The sequence below is a fragment of the Pteropus vampyrus genome, unplaced genomic scaffold (genome assembly GCF_000151845.1).
Source record: "Pteropus vampyrus isolate Shadow unplaced genomic scaffold, Pvam_2.0 Scaffold44, whole genome shotgun sequence".
NCBI classification, from domain to species: Eukaryota; Metazoa; Chordata; class Mammalia; order Chiroptera; family Pteropodidae; genus Pteropus; species Pteropus vampyrus.
Window position 1 is genome coordinate 7,798,214 of NW_011888825.1, and position 7,602 is coordinate 7,805,815.

At 34.4% G+C, this 7,602-nt stretch overlaps 1 protein-coding gene and 2 pseudogenes across 23 annotated transcripts in view; 1 reads left to right on the top strand and 2 right to left on the bottom strand.

Annotated features, from left to right (window-relative positions):
• The window catches only part of NCOR1 (nuclear receptor corepressor 1), a 174,125-nt gene that overhangs the window by 45,450 nt on the left and 121,073 nt on the right, over positions 1 to 7,602 (top strand). The window lies entirely within an intron of this gene.
• On the bottom strand, positions 219 to 1,371 carry LOC105291340 (annotated as a pseudogene).
• On the bottom strand, positions 726 to 844 carry LOC111738916 (annotated as a pseudogene).

A 7,602-nucleotide genomic window follows, 5' to 3' on the forward strand; every position in this document is an offset into this window, starting at 1 on the left:
TATCTATTAGCAATTACTCTATTTCCTTTTCCCCTCAGCCCCTGGCAACCATTAACCTCTTTTCTGTCTATATGGGTTTGCCTATTCTGGACATTTCAGATAAATAGAATCATATATGTGGCCCCTTGTGTCTGGTTTCTTTTATTTAGCATGTTTTCAGTATTCATGCTGTACCTTATATTAGCACTTTATTCCATTTTATGGCTGAATAAAATTATATTGCATGAATATACTGTTTTGTTTATTTGTTCATAAATTCATAGACATTTGGGATGTTATGAATAATGCTATTATAGCATTCATGTACAAAATTTTTTTTGAGTGTGAGATTACGTCCAGCCTGGAAGGGGATATGAGTGGGTGTCAGATCAAGAAATGGGATTGAAATTTAAATAGAAGATTCTGTTGTTGATTATTGACGATGCTCAGTATGAACTATGTTTGTCTCTTCTTTTCCTGTCTCCCACCATTGTTCTTAGTTTATCAGGATTGTTCATTGTGCTTTTTCTAGACTTGCCTGCATTTTTGCTTTAATATCTTCTACAGAATTAGACCTTTTAGTGTTTTAGGAGTTTTTCCCTGATTTTTTGAAGGGTTCTTGACCTTTTGATCTTGGCATTGATGGTTTTGAGTCTTTTCCATTTTGGTTTGGTTTTTGTGATCTTTTGGTTGGAATTATCTTACATGAATTTCTTTCATTCATTTTTTTTTTTTCTTTTTATTAACGCCTACAGCACCTGGTATTCCTAGGTGGTCTCCCATCTAAGTACTAACCAGGCCTGACCCTGCTTAGCTTTCGAGATCAGATGAGATCAGTCATGTTCAGGGTGGCATGGCCGTAGACTTGTATAGATTTCTTTACTGGAACTTTTTCTTCAGCTTCTTCCTCCTTATCTTCATTGTTATCTTTATCATCAAGTTTTACTTTTTTTCTGTGAAACCCAGCTCCACTTCTAGATATACTTGGGAGTTTCACATTCTCCTCTTCATCTTACAATTGTGTATCTTCCTCCACAGCTACTAAGTGGGTCTGCCAATATGTACAGGCCTTGAACCACATTTAGACCACAGGTGGTGTTATTTCAAAGCCCTTAAGGGAAACCATTGGATGTACAGATGGTTTTAAAATTGCCAGCGTTACTTTAATTAGACTGCCTTCATAAATCATTGCCTCTCTTTCAACAGTGTTTAATGCATCCTTTGTAGTAGCCCCTAAAGTGACTATTCTTAAAGATAACTGGTGCTCATTTTCATCATTATCCACTTTAAAGTGATACTCTTTGCTGGCCTTTAGTTTGTAACTGAAAAGATGGTTCTGGAACCTCACTGTGCTCATGTCCATGTCCTTTGACTCTTCCATATGTAGATGGCTCTCACATTTTTGGGGTGGGGTGAGGCAGAAACTTGACTTGAGCCAAAAAAAAAATAATAATAAAGTTAAAAAATAGAATAACTTAAGAAATTCCAAAAGTAGAGTGCCGATCAGGGCAGGCTCTACGAGCTGTTAAAAAATAATGTTAAAACTCAGTAAATTAAACCGTGTGGTCCCAGTATGTGGAAAACAGCAGGAACTGCCTAGAAAAGTCAGAAATGGATAGAAATCCATTTGAGAATTTAATGTATGTTGAAAGTAGCATAGGGTAGTGACTTGCACTTAGTTGGGAAAGAAGGAGGATGGTGCTAAACGACTCCTGTTTCAAGAATAGCTGTTCAGGATGGAGTTGCACCAGGGCCAAGTATTTATTTGTGATGAAGTCAAATTTATTTTCTATTTTTATTACTTGTATGTTTGGTGTCCTAGCTAAGAAACTGTTGCATAATCAAAGATTACAAAGATTTATACCTGCGTTTTTTTTCTTTTGTAGCCACAAGCTTTATTTTCTATGTATCATTAACATTTTTATATCTGAAATTATCTTCTGTTCACACCTATTTGTCTTTTTTCTCCTGTTTTCCCTCCTTATGCTTCCAGGTGTTTGACCCATTTGTTTTCTGTTTAGCTTCTTGGCTTCTTATGCTTTCAGCCATTCCAACAAACCACTTAATAACCTGCTCCCTTTTACTAGCATGTTGCTTTTTCATGCTCCCTCCACAAGCACTCGACTCCTCTCCTTTGTTCCTTCTGGAGCTGCCTGCTTTGATGTGGCATTTTCCTCGTTTGCCTGTTGTGAAGGAATTGCTCAGTTAGTTTTCAGGTCTCCTTCAGAGGAAATTCTTCCATATAAAGCTGTAGATTCAGTGTGTCCATGGGAAGAGGTGAGTTCAGGGTCGTCCTACGTTGCCACCTTGAACCATCCTCCAGTACCTATGTTTTCTTTTACGAGTTTTAAAGTTTTAGTGCCTACATTTAGTGCCTAGTAGTGCTTTTTTTGGTTAACAGAATTTCTTTAGATTTTATATGAGGCTACCCTTGGGTCATTAAAATAGATTACTATATTGTCTTTTTAAAAGTTTTATGGTTTTGCTTCTCATTTTTTTTCTTTTTTCTTTTAAATTTATTGGGCGATATTGCTTAATAACATTATATAACTTTAAATTGTATAATTCTTTAATATATCCTCTGTATATTGCATTGTACACTTACCACCCAAATTCTAGTCCTCCTCTGTCACCTTACATTTGACCTTCTTTACCCTCTTCATAATTCCTCCCACCTTACTTCCACTCTGGTAACTAAATGCCCCTCTTTTATGTCTGTCTGTGAGTTTGTTTTGTTTGTTGCTTTGTTTTATATCTGACATATGAGTGAAATCTTGTAGTTGTCCTTTTCCATCTGACTTATTTTTGCTTAGCATGATACTCTTGTGATCCATTCATGTTATCAAAAATGACAATATTTCATCTGTATGGCTGAGTAGCATTCCACTGTATGCATATACCACATCTTCATTATCCAATTATCCATCAAAGGACATTTAGGTTGTTTCCATGTCTTCACTACCGTGTATGTAATGAACATAAGGTTACATATATCTTTATGAATAGTGTTTTCAAGTTTTTCAGGTAGATACCCAGAAGAGGGATTGCTGGGTCATATGGTAGCTCTGTTCTTAATATTTTGAGGAACCTCCATACTATTTCCATAGTGGCTGTACAAATTTACAGCCCCACCAGCAGTGTATGAGGGTTTCTTTTTTTCCACATCATCTCCAACACTTCTTTCTCATCTTACTAATAATAGCCATTATAACAGGTGTGAGATGACATCTCATTGTGGTTTTGGTTTGTATTTCCCTTATGGCTAGTGAAGTTGAGCATCTTTTCATACATCTCCTGACCACTTGTATGTCTTCTTGGGAAAAGTGTTCAGGTCTTCTGCACATTTTTTAATAGGATTGTTTGTGTTCTTCTTTTTGTTGTTGTTGAGTTCTGTGAGTTCTTTAGGTATTTTGGATGTTAGCCCCCATATTGGAGGTAATGTTTGCAGATATCTTCTCCCATTCAGTTGGTTGCCTTTTTGTTTTGTTGATGGTTTCTTTTGTGCCATAGAAACTTTTTAGTTTGATGTAGTGTCATTCATTTATTTTTGCTTTCATTTCCCTTGCTTTTGGGGTCAAATTAATAAAATCTTCTCTGAGACCTAGGTCCTTAAGTTTAGTACCTATGTTTTCTTCTGTGTATTTTATTGTTTCAGGTCTTATATTTAGATCTTTTATTCATTTTGAGTTAATTTTTATGTTTAGTGTTATATAGCAGTATAGTTTCATTCTTACGCATGTGGTTTTCCAATTTACCCAACATTATTTATTGAAGAAGCTTTCTTTTCTACATTGTATGTTTTTGGCTCCTTTGTCAGAAGTTAGTTGCTCATATACATGTTGGTTTATTTCTGGACTCTCAATTCTGTTCAATTGGTTTGTGTGTCTGTTTTTCTGCCAGTATACTGTTTTGATTAGCTTTGTAGTATAATTTGAAGTCAAGGAGTGTGATATCTCCGGCTTTGTTCATTTTTCTCGGGATTGTTTTAGCTATTCATGGTCTTTTGTGGTTTCATACAAATTTGATGTGTTTTTTTTTTGTTGTTGTTTTATTTCTGTGAAAATTCCATTGAGATTTTGTTGGGGATTGCATTAAATTTGTATATTAAGTAATATAGCCATTTTAACTGTGTTGATCCTTCCAATCTGCGAATATGGAATACCTTTCCATTTCTTTGTGTCTTCTTCAGTTTCTTTCAATAATATCTTGTAGTTTTCAGTGTATAGGTCCTTCACAATCTTTGTTAAGTTTATTCTTAGGTAATTTTTGTTGCAATCACAAGAGAAATTGTTTTTTTTCATTTCTTTTTCTGATATTTCATTATTAGTACTTAGGAACACAATGGATTTTTGTATATTGATTTTGTATCCTGCAAATTTACTATCCTTGTTTATTGTTTCTGATAGTTCTCTATATTTAGAATCATGCTGTCTGCAAAAAGTGACACTTTTACTTCTTCATTCCCAAGTTGGATGCCTTTTATTTCTTTCTCTTGCCTGATTGCTCTGGCTAGGACTTCCAGTACTATGTTGAATAACAGTGGTGAGAATGGGCATCTTTGTCTTGTTCTGGTCTTAGAAAATAAACTTTCAGGTTTTTACAGTCAAGTATAGTATTAGCCAAGTGTTTGTCACTATGCCCTTTATTATGTTGAGGTACTTTCCTCCTATACTCATTTTATTATGTGTTTTCATACATCATAAATGGATGTATCTGTCAGATGCATTTTCTGCATCTATTGATATGATCATTTGATTTCTCTTTTTTTTGATCACTTGATTTTCATTTTTTATTTTGTTAATCTGATGTATCACACGGATTGTGTATGTTGAACCATCCTTGCATCTCTAGAACGAGCCCCACTTGATCATGATGTATTTTTAATGTATTGTTGTATTCAATTTGCTAGTATTTTGTTTAGGATTTTTATATCTATATTCATCAGAGATTTTGGTATGTAATTTTCTTTTTTTGTGTATTATCCTTGCCAGGATTTGGTGTCAGGGGTAATGTTGGCCTCATAAAATGATTTAAGAAGTATTATTCTTCAAGTTTTTAGACGAGTTTGAGAAAGATAAGTATTAAATCATATTTGATACTTGGTAGAATTTACTAATGAAGTCATCTGGTTGTAGACTTTTGACTGTTTCACTTTCCTGTTGACTGGTCTATTTAGATTTTCCAGTTTTAGGAAGGTTATATATTTCTAAGAACTTTTTCATTTCTTTTAGGTTATCGAAATTGGTGGTGTATAGCCTTCCATAATATTTTTGTATAGTCTTTGTATTTCTGTGGTGTCCATTGTAACTTCTCTTTTATTTCTGATTTTGTTTGTCTCTTCTCTTTTTTCCTTAGTGAGTCTAGCCCAAGACTTGTCAATTTTGTTAATCTTTACAAAGAACCAGTTCTTTGTTTTATTATTTTCTCTTCTCTCATTGTTCCCTTTTTCTTTTTTAAAAAATTTATTTATTTATTTAATTAGTTTCAAGTATACAGTACATTGGGTAGACATTTATGTAGTTTATAAAATGATCCCCCTAATTGCTCTGTCTCGCCTCTGGTTTTGCACCTAGCAAATATATTAATGCTAACTGCATTCCCTATGCCGTGCTCGCCATCCTCGTGACCATCTTTCAACTACTAAATTGTACTTCTTTAATTCTTCACCCCATTCTTCCAGCCCCCCAACCCTCCCACCCCTCAGTCCGTCACCAAATTGTCTACTATATTTGTGAGTCTGCTTTTGGTTAGTTTGTTTTTTTTGTTCCTTAAATTCCTCATACAAGTGAAATCATATGGTATTTATCTTTCTCTGACTTATTTCACTCAGCATAATAATCTCTAGGTCTATCCATGTCATTGCAAATGGTAGGATTTCATTTATTTTAATGGCTGAGTAATATTCCATTGTATATATGAACCAAAAATTCTTTATCCAATCTTCTGTTGATGGGCACTTAGATTGCTTCCATATCTTGGCTGCTGTAAATTGTGCTGCCATAAATATTGGGGTGCATAGATCTTTACGAATTGTTGTTTTGGTTTTCTTTGGATAAATATCCAAAGGTGCAATTGCTGGGTCAAAAGGTAGATCCATTTTTAGTTTTTTGAGAAACCTCCAGACTGTTTTCCATAGCGGCTGTACCAGTTTGCAATCCCACTAACAATGTATGAGGGTTCTCTTTTCTCCACATCCTTGCCAACACTTGTTTTTGATTTTATTGATGATAGCCATTTTGTCAGGTGTCAGGTGATACCTCATTGTGGTTTTAATTTGCATTTTTCCGATGATTAGCGACCTTGAGCATCTTTTTATGTGTCTTTTAGCCATCTGTGTTTCCTCTCTGTAGAAGTGTCAGGTCTTCTGCCCATTTTTTTATTGGATTGTTTGGTTTTTTTTGTTGAGTTGTATGAGTTTTTATATATTTTGGATATTAACCCCTTATCAGATGTATCATTAGCGAATATCTTCTCCCAGTCAGTCGGTTGTCTTTTTGTTTTGTTGATGATTTCCTTTGCTGTACAAAATCTTTTTATTTTGATGTAGTCCCATTTGTTTATTTTTTCTTTTGTTTCCCTTGTCTGGGGAGATATATCCAAAAAGAAATTACTGTTAGTAATATCAGACAGTTTACTGCCTGTGTTTTCTCTAGAAGTTTTATGGTTTCGGGTCTTACATTTAAGTCTTTAATCCATTTGAGTCCATTTATATACAGTGTAAGAAGGTGATCCAGTTTATTTTTTTTGCATGTATCTGTCCAATTTTTCCAAAACCATTTATTGAAGAGACTGTCTTTACCCCATTGTATATTCTAACATCCTTTGTCATATATTAAATGAACATATAGGCATGGATTTATTTCTGAGCTCTCTATTCTGTTCCATCGATCAGTGTATCTGTTTTTATGCCAGTACTATCAGGCAGTGAGATACTTCCAATTTTGTTCTTTCTCAAGATTGCCTTGGCTATTCAGGATCTTTTATGGTTTCATATAAATTTTAGGATTATTTGTTTCAGCTCTGAAAAATGCCATTAGTATTTTAATAGGGATTGCATTGAGTCTATAGTTTGCTTCCTACCCATGAGCAGTATATGCTTCCATTTATTTGTATCTTCTCAGTTTTTTTTCTCAATGACATAATTTTCTGAGTCTTTTACCTGCTTGGTTAATTTGATTCCCAGGTATTTTATAGTTTTTGATGCAATTGTAAATGGGATTGTTTTCTTAATTTCTCTTTCTGAAAGTTCATTGTTGGTGTATAAAAATGCCACTGACTTCTGAATATTTATTTTGTAACCTGCTACTTTACTGAATTCATTGATCAGTTCTAACAGTTTTTTGGTAGAATCTTTAGGGTTCTCTATACATAGCATGTCCTGGGCAGATAATGAGAGTTTTACTTCTTCCTTTCCAATTCAGATACATTTTGTTCTCTTTCTTGTCTTATTGCTGTGGCTAAGACTTCCAATACAATGTTGAAGAGGAGTGGTGAAAGTGGGCACCCTTGTCTTGTTCCCGATCTTAAGGAAAAACGCTTTTAGCCTTTCTCCATTGAGTATGATGTTAGCTGTGGGTTTGTCATATATGGCCTTTGTCATGTTGAGGTATGTTCCCTCTATTC